This window comes from Urocampus carinirostris, chromosome 12 (genome assembly GCF_059441175.1).
Source record: "Urocampus carinirostris isolate Australia breed hairy pipefish chromosome 12, RoL_Ucar_1.0, whole genome shotgun sequence".
In the NCBI taxonomy this organism is placed as follows: Eukaryota; Metazoa; Chordata; class Actinopteri; order Syngnathiformes; family Syngnathidae; genus Urocampus; species Urocampus carinirostris.
In genome coordinates this window covers 40,001,541-40,014,287 of record NC_142360.1, presented here as the reverse complement: position 1 = coordinate 40,014,287, position 12,747 = coordinate 40,001,541, and the positions used below count along the sequence as shown (strand labels likewise).

General features: G+C 45.3%; 1 protein-coding gene across 1 annotated transcript in view; it reads left to right on the top strand.

The window, feature by feature from the left end:
- trabd2b (TraB domain containing 2B) overlaps window positions 1–12,747 on the top strand; it is a 134,070-nt gene that overhangs the window by 68,356 nt on the left and 52,967 nt on the right. The window lies entirely within an intron of this gene.

Below are 12,747 nucleotides of genomic sequence, written 5' to 3'. Positions count from 1 at the left end.
AAAAGAGAGAGGAAAAAAGAGAAAGAAAAAAAGATAGAGACTGTTAGAGATTGTAAGAAAGAGAGGGGGAGAGAGAGAGAGAGAGAGGAAAAGAAAAGAGAAATAGAGCAAGGAAGAGAGAGAAAGAGAGAGCGAGAAAAGTGAGAAAGAGAGGAATAAAAAATACAGAAAAAAATAAAAAGAGAGAGAGAGAGAAATAATACTACAAAATTCAGGAAACACAATGAAGGAATAGAACATAAAGTCCAAAGAGAAGAATTGACAATCTAGGAAAAAATTGAATAAAATGTGAATAAGCGAGAGTTAAAGAAAAAAGAGAGAGAAAAAGAAAAATAAGAAAAAAGGTAAAATGCTGGAAAAAAAAGGAAAAAGAGAGAAGAAAAGAGAAAAAAACAGGAAAAGAAAACAATAAAAAATTAGGAAAAAAGAAGACAGAGTGGAAAAAAAGAGGGAAAAAAAACAGTTCCCGACGACACATTGCTATATCCAAGGGAACCGGCTCCTGATCGGTGGGGAACTGGCTCCCGTCGTTCACTCCCGAGAGTCATCTCATAGAGCCGTTTCATTCGCTAACAACAGATACAGTATCTATCTTGAAAGGAGCCGACTCCTGTCGTTCACTTCCAAGAGTCTTTATCTTTGCCGACGACACATTGCTATATCCAAGGGAACCGGCTCCTGATCACCGGGGAGCCAGCTACTGTTGTTTACTTACGAGAGTCATCTCAAAGAGCCGTTTATTTCGCTAACAATAGATGCAGTATCTATCTCGAAAGGAGCTGTTATTTCCAAGGGAACCGGCTCCTGAATAGCAGGGAGCCGGCTTCTTTCCTTCACTTCCAAGAGTCTTCTTATTCGCTGACGACACATCGCTATATCCAAGGGAACCGGCTCCTGATCGCCAGGGAGCTAACTCCTGTCGTTCACTCCCGAGAGTCATCTCATAGAGCCGTTTCATTCGCTAACAACAGATGCAGTATCTATCTTGAAAGGAACCGGCTCCTGATCGCCAGGGAGCAGACTCCTGTCGTTCACTCCCGAGAGTCTTAATTTTCGCCGACGACACATAGCTATATCCAAGTGAACCGGCTCCTTATGGCAGAGAGCCGGCTACGGCTACTGTCGTTTACTTACGAGAGTCATCTCATGGAGCCGTTTCATTCGCCAATAACAGATACAGTATCTATCTTGAAAGGAGCCAACTCCTGTCGTTCACTTCCAAGAGTCTTTTTATTCGCCGACGACACATTGCTATATCCAAGGGAACCGGCTCCTGATGGGCGGGGAGCCGGTTCCTGTCGTTCACTCCCGAGAGTCATCTCATAGAGCCGTTTCATTCGCTAGCAACAGATTCAGTATCTATCTTGAAAGGAGCCGACTCTTATCCTTCATTTCCAAGAGTCTTAATTTTCTCCGACGACACATCTATATATCCAAGGGAACCGGCTCCTGATCGGTAGGGAGCCGGTTCCTGTCGTTCACTCCCGAGAGTCATCTCATAGAGCCGTTTCATTCGCTAGCAACAGATTCAATATCTATCTTGAAAGGAGCCGACTCCTATCCTTCATTTCCAAGAGTCTTAATTTTCTCCAACGACACATCTATATATCCAAGGGAACCGGCTCCTGATCAGTGGGAAGCCGGCTTCTGTTGTTCATTTCCAAAAGGATTATTTTGCGCCGACAACGCATCGTTATTTCAAAGGGAACCGGCTCCTGATTGCTGGGGAGCCGGCTCCTCTCGAGTCATCTCATAGTGCCGTGCTGTCCGCGAACGACACAAGCTTCGTTTCAAGCCCCCCTTAAGCAAAGACATTGAATCTTAACTCCAGCATGTTTTCCCTTTCTCTTTCGGAGAGCGCCTCCTAGTCACCCTCTTGGCATTCTCGGGAAAACAATGGCGAAGTGTGCGAGACATCTGTCGGCGCGAAAGTGCGAAAGCGCCATCGCTCACCCGTAACTCGTCCCGGCGCGCGTCAACACCAGAGCCGCGGCTTTTCGTCATGCTGCTTCGCTTCATTTGGCTCGACGTTGACAGTTTACAAGCACACTCCCGCATCTCAGAGGAAGGGTGGGTGTTCGTCTCACTTTTCTCACTTAAGGGGGACATATGTGGAAACTCAAACCTAGGGTTGGGAACCTGACTCTAAAAAAGAAATTACAATGGTACCTCTACTTACAAATTTCGTTCTGGGGGTAACTTTGTAACCTGAAACATTTGTAAGTAGAGACGCATTTTGAATGGAAAAGCACCAGACATGAAACAAATACATGTTACAATTAGATTCTCTTTTGGTTTAGGTTTCTGGTAATGGATCATTTTACTGTTTTTAGTGTTTTGTCATGGTTGCCATGGCGCCCAATTGGCCCCGCCCATGTGGCGCCAGCTGCAGCTCATTGACAGATTGGCTTTTCCATCTCTAGCTCGGTGCTCTCACTCTTCGTTTGTCGGTCTGGCAACGAACTTCTGCCCCACAAGACGTGGGTTCTGACTCGGTCCTGTTTTCCTGTAATACCTCCAGTCCGGTATTGTTCCCGTTTATTTTTGTCCGGTTTAATTTCGGGTTCCAATTTGTTTCCGTCTGTTTTTGTCCTGTTTATTATTTTCTGCAGTTTTTGTTCCCGTCTAGTTTCTCCTGGTTTTTTTCAATATCCTGATTCGTTATCCATCCTGTCTGTCACTTCCTGTCCGGTATCGACTCGGGCAATGGGAATCGGTCTCGGCGGTCTCTGGTTTCCTGTATTCGGCACGCCAGACCGGCAACCTAACGGGCATGACTCCCCATTTTCTGTAAAATAAATGCTTGTGTGAGAACGTCACGCTATTGGGTCCTGTTCCCTGTTCTGGTTTGTCTCAGAAATCTGTTGACCCAATCGAGCACAACTGCGTGAGTTTATGGTCTTAAATTTTGGTCTTGTTTTGAAAATCTGATCTTATTCACCATACACCATTGCTTGAGTTTATAGTCTTAAACTGTTGTCCTGTTTCGTAATTCTGTTGATCCAATTGACCGAGAGGCACGTTCAAGTTTATGGTCTTAAAGTTTTGTTTCGTTTCAAAAATCTGTTGTTCCAATTGTCGGAGAACACCTGCATGAGTGTATAGTCTTAAATTTCCGTCTTGTTTTGAATATCTATTGATCCTATTCACCAAACACAACTGCGTAAATGTATCGTCCTAAAGTTTCGTCTTGTTTCAAAAATCTGTTGTTCCAATTGTCTGAGCACACCTGCATGAGTGTATAGTCTTAAAGTTTGGTCTTGCTTTGAATATCTTTTGTTCCTATTCACCAAACACACCTGCGTAAATGTGTCGTCCTAAAGTTTCGTCTTGTTTCGAAAATCTGTTGATCCAATTGTCAGAGAACACCTGCATGAATATATAGTCTTAAATATTGGTCTTGTTTTGAAAATATGTTGATCTAATTCGCAATACACAATTGCTTGAGTGTATAGTCTTAAATTGTTGTCCTGTTTCGTTATTCTGTTGATCCAATTGACCGAGAGGCAAGTTCAAGTCTATGGTCTTAAAGTTTTGTCTTGTTTCGAAAATCTGTTGTTGTAATTGTTGGAGAACACCCGCATGAGTGTATAGTCTTAAAGTTTTGTCTCGTTTCGAAAATCTGTTGATCTAATTGTCCGAGCACACCTGCATGAATATATAGTCTTAAATATTGGTCTTGTTTTGAAAATATATTGATCGTATTCACCATGCTTTAATTGCTTGAGTTTATAGTCTTTAATTTTTGTCTTGTTTCAAAAATCTGTTGATCCGATTGACCGAGCAGACATGTTTGAGTGTCTAGTCTTGAATTTTTGTCTTGTTTTGAAAATCTGTTGATCCAACTGGCTGACCACAACTGCGTGAATGTATAGTCTTAAATTTCCGTCTTGTTTTGAATATCTATTGATCCTATTCACCAAACACAACCGCTTAAATGGATCGTCCTAAAGTTTCGTCTTGTTTAAAAAATCTGTTGATCCAATTGTCCGAGCACACCTGCATGAATATATAGTCTTAAATATTGGTCTTGTTTTGAAAATATGTTGATCTAATTCGCAATACACAATTGCTTGAGTGTATAGTCTTAAATTGTTGTCCTGTTTCGTAATTCTGTTGATCCAATTGACCGAGAGGCACGTTCAAGTTTATGGTCCTAAAGTTTCGTCTTGTTTCGAAAATCTGTTGATCCAATTGTCCGAGCACACCTGCATGAATATATGGTCTTAAATATTGGTCTTGTTTTGAAAATATGTTAATCTTATTCACCATACACCATTGCTTGAGTTTATTGTCTTAAATTGTTGTCCTGTTTCGTAATTCTGTTGATCCAATTGACCGAGAGGCACGTTCAAGTTTATGGTCTTAAAGTTTTGTCTCGTTTAGATGATCTGTTGTTCCAATTGTCTAAGAACACCTGCATGAGTGTATAGTCTTAAAGTTTTGTCTCGTTTCGAAAATCTGTTGATCTAATTGTCCGACCACACCTGCATGAATATATAGTCTTAAATATTGGTCTTGTTTTGAAAATATATTGATTGTATTCACCATGCTTTAATTGCTTGAGTTTATAGTCTTTAATTTTTGTCTTGTTTCAAAAATCTGTTGATCCGATTGACCGAGCAGACATGTTTGAGTGTCTAGTCTTGAATTTTTGTCTTGTTTTGAAAATCTGTTGATCCAACTGGCTGACCACAACTGCGTGAATGTAAAGTCTTAAATTTCTGTCTTGTTTCGAAAATCTGTTGATCCAATTCACAGAGCAGACAATTTTGAGTGTATAGTCTTAAATTTTTGTCTCCTTTTGAAAATCTGTTGATCTAATTGACTGAGCAGGCATGTTTTAGTGTTTAGTCTTAAACTTTTATGTTGTTTTGAAAATCCGTTGATCCAATTCACCGAGCACACCTGCTTGAGGGTATAGTCTTAAACTTTAGTCTCATTTTGAAAATCTGGCGATCCAATTGACCGAGCAGACAATTTTGAGTGTATAGTCTTAAATCTTTGTCTCCTTTTGAAAAGCTGTTGATCCAATTGACCGAGCAGACATGTTTTCGTGTGTCGTCTTAAACTTTTGTCTCGTTTTAAAAATCCGTTTCTACAATTGACCGAGCACACCTGCTTGAGGGTATAGTCTCAAACTTTTGTCTCATTTCGAAAATATGTCGATCCAACTGGCCAAGCAGAACTGCGTAAATGTATGGTCTTAAATTTCTGTCTCGTTTCGAAAATCTATTGATCCAATTCACCGAACACACCTGCTTGAGTGTATAGTCTTACATTTTTTTGTCTAATTTCGAATATCTTTTGATCCAATTGAATGAGCAAATCTTCACGAGCGTATCGTCTTAAACTTTTGTCTGGTTTCGAAAATCTGTTCGTCCAACTGGCCGAGCTGTGTCAGTGTCTCCATGTGGCGATGAATGTCCAGCCCCAGTGTTTATATTTCCAAGTTCCCAGATGGTCCGTGATGCTTTTCCCCCCCTGAGAAGCCACGGTCCGTGTCCATGGCATTCCTCGGCACCGGTGTGGTCCCGCTAATGGTTTGTGGCCCCGTTTGAAGTCCAGACTGCCGTGACCTGCCCACGGGGGGACCGCAAAACTTCTTTGTCACGGAACAGGAACGGAGACAGGACCCAATAGCGTTCCTTTTTACTCCGTTTTATTAGAAAGAGTGCTTGCTTCCACCATCCGATTATCGGCGGACACGGGTAGCAGATGGCAGGAAAACTGGTCGATAGCCGAGACGGGGGAGCAAGGGCGGTAACGAGTCCAGAAAAGAGGTCAGCAACAGGGATCAGGCAGGAAACAGGGACAAACAGGTCAATGGCTGGGACAGGGGAGCAAAACAGAAACGGGTCCAGAAAAGAGGTCGGCAAAAGGGATCAGGCAGGAAACAGGGCAAAACAGGTCGATGGCCAGGACAAGGGGAGCAAAACAAAAACGGGTCCAAAAAAGAGGTCGGCAACAGGTATTATGGCAGGAAACAGAGCAAAACAGGTCGATGGCCAGGACAGGGGAGCAAAACAGAAACGGGTCCAGAAACAGGTCGGCAACAGGTATCAGGCAGGAAACAGGGCAAAACCGGTCGATGGCCGGGACGGAGGAGCAAGGCAGAAACGGGTCCAGAAACAGGTCGGCAACAGGTATCAGGCAGGAAACAGGGCAAAACAGGTAGATGGCCGTGACAGAGGAGCAAGGGCAGAACGAGTCCAGAAAGAGGTCGGCAACAGATATCAGGCAGGAAACAGGGCAAAACGGGTCGATGGCCAAGGTGGAGGAGCAAAGACGGAAACGGGTGCAGAAAAGAGGTCGGCAACAGGGATCAGGCAGGAAACAGGGCAAAACAGGTTGATGGCCAGGACAGGGGAGCAAAACAGAAACGGGTCCAGAAAAGAGGTTGGCAACAGGGATCAGGCAGGAAAAGGGGCCTAACAGGTCAATGGCCGGGACAGGGGAGCAAAAGAAGAAACGGGTCCAAAAAAGAGGTCAGCAACAGTTATCAGGCAGTAAACAGGACAAAATAGGTCGATGGCCGGGGCGGAGGAGCAAAAACAGAAACAGGTCCAGAAAAGAGTTCGGCAACAGGCATCAGGCAGGTAACGGGGCAAAACAGGTCGATGGCCAGGACAGGGGAGCAAAACAGAAACGGGTCAAGAAAAGAGGTCGGCAACAGGTATCAGGCAGAAAGAAAACAGGGCAGGAGAATGTGGGAAGGGACAAAGCTTGCCTAGCTGAGCTCATATGTTCGCAGACGGTCTGACAGCTTCCTTTCGTAAGACGGGGGTTTAAAAAGAGTCAGGGAACCAATCAGCGATCAGGGCTGTTAGTAATCATGACACACTTTGCTTTTTAAGCCCCTAGTGGCATACCAAAATACCGAACCCCCTCTTTCTCCTCCAAACACTTTGTTCAGAAGCCCGTTTTAGCTGCGCTTCACACCCCGAGAAGATAGCGCCAATACCATTCAAGCTAGCAATCCCACCGTCGTAATGGTTCAGTCTTCCTCGGAAGGCCGCGCCGCTGCCATCTGGTGTCGGCTGGATTGTTTTCCTTTGCGAGAAGCAGGAATGCGATGGAACGAGGCGACGGTAAACGTGGAGACTTATTATCCGCTGTCTGAGCGCATCTGTTTCATGTCTTTCCAAAGGCGGCCGACCTTCTCCAATCCTTTAAGTCCTAAAGTCCTACCTGGCAGTACCCGCTTTGATCAGGCCGACTCGCAAAGTCGTATTTTGCGGGGTCAAACTGTCGGCAGACGTACGAGCTTCGGACGCTGTGTTTACGTGCTAACGCCGGTGTGAGAGATCTTGGGAGGTGCGCAAAGGTCTTCGTGGTGGAAGCATGAAAAATTGATTTATTTAATAATATTTTTGATGTCATTACCATCATCTCATTATCCTCAATAGGGTCGTGGGGGTGCTGGAGCCCATCCCAGCAATCATCAGGCAGTGGGCAGGGGACACCTTGAACTGGTTTCTAGCCAATTTTGATGTGTATTCTAGTAAATGACCCCGCCCCCTCTGACAAGCCCTTGACATTGATTGGCTATTGGACTCTTTTTAAACTCCCTTCTTCTGGAAAAAAAAAAAAAAAAAAAAAAAAAACCCATCAGAGTGTCTGTGAATCTATGCTCACAGCTAGGCAAGCTTTCGTACTCTCCGACTATATCCTGCCCTGTTTCCTGCCTGATATCTGTTGCCGACCTCTATTCTGGACCTGTTTACGTTTTTGCTTCTCCGTCCCGGCCATTGACCTGTTTTACCCTGTTTCCTGCCTGCTATCTGTTGCCGACCTCTTTTCTGAACTAGTTACTGCCTTTCTCCTCCGTCCCGGCCATCAACCTGTTTTGCCCTGTTTCCTCCCTGATTCCTGTTGCCGACCTTTTCCTGGACCCGTTTCTGCTTTTGCTCCTCCGTCCTGGCCATCGACCTATTTTGTCCTGTTTCCTGCCTGATACCTGTTGCCGACCTGTTTCTGGACCCGTTTCTGTTTTACTCCTCCGTACCGGCCATCGATCTGCTTTGCCCTGTTTCCTGCCTGATACTTGTTGCCGACCTCTTTTCTGGAACAGTTTATGTTTTTGCTCTTCCGTCCCGGCCATTGACCTGTTTTGCCCTGTTTTCTGCCTGATACCTGTTGCCGACCCGTTTCTGTTTTTGCTCCTCCGTCCTGGCCATCGACCTATTTTGTCCTGTTTCCTGCCTGATACCTGTTGCCGACCTCTTTTCTGAACTCCTTATTGCCTTTGCTCCTCCGTCCCGGCCATCGACCTGTTTTGCCCGGTTCCTGCCTGATTCCTGTTGCCGACCTGTTTCTGAACTCCTTATTGCCTTTGCTCCTCCGTCCCAGCCATCGACCTGTTACGCCCTGTTTCCCGCCTGATACCTGTTGCCGACTTCTTTTCTGGACTCGTTACTGCTTTTGCTCCTCTGTCCCGGCCATCGACCTGTTTTGCCCTGTTTCCTGCCAAATACCGGTGGCCGACCTCTTTTTCTGGACTCGTTACTGCCTTTGCTCCTCCGTCCCGGCCATCGACCTGATCCTCAGATCGTGGAAGCAAGCACTCCTCTCCTTCTCAATAAAAAAACCCAGTGAAACGAACGCTATTGGGTCCTGTCTCCGTTTCAGGCCTGTGACAAAAAGTGCTTTCAATTTTGATCCTGTTTCTTAAGATCCTGTAAGTCTGGACAAAACAAACAATACACCGCCTTGCATTCCCAGGTTCACCCGTACTGCATTTAAGAAGTACTAATGATATCGTTTCTGTCACGATTTATCTGGAGGACCTGGAAATCTCTCCGCACCACAACTTCGACCCGCATCGTTCTCTCCGTATCTCCGCAACCTATAAACGCGTCATTTCCAACTGTGAAATCTGGTAAACGATACTAAAAGGAAACAAACGGAGACTCTGAAAAAGGGCCAAGATCCACAAGCGGGTTTTCCGATAGGCAGCTATGGAAGGTGGATCCGCAGTGTGATTCTCTTCGGGCGAAACACGACCCCGACCGCCTCCCGTTTTTTGTTTTTCTGCGGGCGCAATATGATTGCATGAAATTGGACATTTCTGCGCTGATTTGCCGTGAAATGCTATGCTTGTGCGGGATTACGCTGCCTTAGCTGCCGGAGTCAAAAGGAGGTTGCCAAGGAGAGCCTGAGGCCCAGTACTCCTGTGCTTGGAACCGGATTCAGATAAAACCAACCGCCACGGAATTCGTACACCATAATGAAGGCCAAATTCAAGCGCTTTCAAGGCCAAATTTTTAAAATTCTCCAGTAATAATCATGTGTTTAGCAGAGCAACACATATATCTGTCATTCACACAGGTTTTTTTAATCTCACGTTTGTATTTATCTGTCAGAAAACCCAGAACAGATACAGGACCCAATCGCGTGACGTTCTCACACAGGACGAAAACTGGAGAGAATAATAAACAGGACAAAAATAGACGGGAACGAAACTGGAAACCGATATTAAACAGTTCAAAAATAAACGGGAATAATACCGGACAGGAAATGCCAACAGGAAACAGGACCGAGTCAAAACCCACGTCTTGCGGGGCAGAGGTTCATTGACGGACTGACAAAGGAAGAGTGAGAGCACTGATAGATAATGAATTAGGATATCAAAAATAAACAGGACAAACTAGACAGGAATGTAAACTGGAGAGAATAATAAACAGGACAAAAATAGACAGGAACAAAACTGGAAACCTATATTGAACAGGACAAAAATAAACGGGAACAATAGCGGACAGGATATGCCAACAGGAAACAGGACCAAGTCAGAACCCATGTCTTGCGGGGCATTTGTTCGTTGACGGACTGACAAAGGAAGAGTGAGAGCACTGATAGATAATGAAACAGGCTATCGAAAATAAACAGGAGAAACTAGACGGGAACAAAAACTAAAATAACTAACAAACACGACAAAAAGAGACGGAAACAAAACTGGAACTTCAAAATTAAACAGTACAAAAATAAACGGGAACAATACCGGACTGGAGATATCACAGGAAAACAGGACGATAGGAAGCCAAAGGCCGACGAGATTGATTCCAATTGCCCGAGTAGATATCGGACAGGACGGGACAGACAGGATTGATAATGAAACAGGATATCGGAATAAAACAGGACCGACTAGACGGGAACGAAAACTGGAGAGAATAATAAACAGGACAAAAATAGACAGGAACGAAACTGGAAACCTATATTAAACAGGACAAAAATAAACGCGAACAATAGCGGACAGGAAATGCCAACAGGAAAACAGGACCGAGTCAAAACCCACGTCTTGTGGGGCAGAAGTTCGTTTGACGGGATGACAAAGGAAGCAAGAGACCGCTGAACTTTATATAAACAGAAAGTCAATCTCTCAACGAGCCGCAACTGGGCGGGGCCAATTGGGCGCCATGGCAACCATGACATTTATCAAGACATGTGATTGTTAGATCTTGAGTAAATTGCAAAAATAATTATTTTTGAATAGTCTGATTTGACTGAGTTGTCCAAAAATTGAAGGCCCAACCCCGCCATTTCCATCGGAATATCCGCAGTCAGACTGAGTTCATAGTCGGATTTCTCTGTGCGTTTATTTTACGTAAGCGAATAACGGCAACAGTACGAGCGATCTAAACCATCAAAGTTTTCCTAGCGGGTGTCGAGACATTTTTCATCCTAAAAGGGGATTTGCCGGGAATCCCTTTAACGCAACTCATATGGCTGGCAAAACACGACGTAGCCATTCCGAACGCAGGGAAGTCCGTCGCCACCGTCACTCCAGGACCCTTTCTTAGGGTGATCACGTTTCAGCCGCACTTCTGATGTGGAATTTACCAGGGACAAATCATCCTTCGGGAGGGATGCCGTCCAAAACCGTAAGACCGGGAAAAGTCCGGAGAGATAAGAAAGGGCGATGTTGGAATGCCGACATTTCTCATCTGCTTTGGATCATATGAAACACTTTTTTGGATTCGGTGCGATATTATTTTTTTAAAAGTAGTGTTTGAAATGTCAAATGTGAAACATTCGTGATGGACGACAAGCTCTAAGACCGTAATAAGGTTATGACGACCTGATCTTGGAAGGCTTTATAAATCCCACCATGAGCCTCCACATTTTGTTTTGATCAAGCCGTTTTACCAGGGTATGAGCGAAAGCGTCGAGAGAAAGGACATTAGGAACCGGAATCGGGGACAGAATATAATGCATCAATATCATTTAACACTAATTACAAAAATGAGGATTTAAGAAGGATATTTCCCCGCTTTCCTGACAACACTCGTCGGATCGTTTGTGAACCTACGCTACGCGCTAGGCAAGCTTTTGTGACTCCTGACTCTATCCTGCCATGTTTTCCATCTGATTCCCGTTGCCGACCTCTGTCCTGGACCCGTTTATGTTTTTGCTCCTCCGTCCCGGCCATCAACCTGTTTCGCCCCATTTCCTGCCTGATACCAGTTGCCGACCTCTTTTCTGGACCTGTTTCCACTTTTTCTCCTCCGTCCCGGCCATCGACCTGTTTTTCTCGCTGCCAACGACTACCCTCGCTTGACACAAAAGTGCCACTTCCGCGTTCCTGCTATCTCCTACCTGTGACCGATGATTGGCTGTTAGACTCTTTTCAAACTCCTGCCATCCTGAAAACACTCGTCAGATCGTTTGCCAACCTATGCTACCCGCTAGGCAAGCTTTTGTGACTCTCCGACTCTATTGTGCCCTGCGTTTTGTCTGATTCCCGTTGCCGACCTTTTTCTGGACCTGTTTCTGCTTTTGCTCCTCCGTCCCGGCCATCGACCTGTTTTGCCCTGTTTCCTGCCTGATACCTGTTGCCGACCTCTTTTCTGGACCCGTTTATGTTTTTGCTCCTCCGTCCCGGCCATCAACCTGTTTCGCCCCATTTCCTGCCCGATACCAGTTGCCGACCTCTTTTCTGGACCTGTTTCCACTTTTTCTCCTCCGTCCCGGCCATTGACCTGTTTTTCTCGCTGCCAACGACTACCCTCGCTTGACACAGAAGTGCCACTTCCGCGTTCCTGCTATCTCCTACCCGTGACCGATGATTGGCTGTTAGACTCTTTTCAAACTCCTGCCATCCTGAAAACACTCGTCAGATCGTCTGCGAACCTATGCTACCCGCTAGGCAAGCTTTTGTGACTCTCCGACTCTATCCTGCCCTGTGTTCTGTCTGATTCCTGTTGCCGACCTCTTTTCTCGACCCGTTTATGTTCTTGCTCCTCTGCCCCGGCCATCGACCTGTTCCTCTCGCTCTCAACAACAGCAAAATGCATAGTGTATTCATACATTGGGTACACGGGTTTTTTTCTGGCTCTCGACATTGCCTTTGCTTGACAGGAAAGTGCCACTTCTGCTACCAGTGACCAACGATCATGAACGCAATTGGGTCCCGTCTCCGTTCCTGCTCCGTGACATAAATACACAATTAAGACTAAAATTAATGTCATTGAGTAAATATCCCACTCATTACGGGCCTCATCTGTATTCTATAAATAGCATAGATTAAAAAGTTGTTGCCGTTTTTTTTTGCCGAAATCGAAATCGTGCCGCTCCCTCTGTTATGCATGCCTTAGCCACCAGAGGGCAATGCAACGCTGAGAGTGTCATGATTATTGACGCTCCTTTGGCGCCAACTGCCTCGGATGCCGATTGGCTGCTCATCTCTTTTTAAACCCCCGTCTTCCTGTCATCCGTTGTCAGTCCGTCTGCAAACCTCAGCTTCGAGCT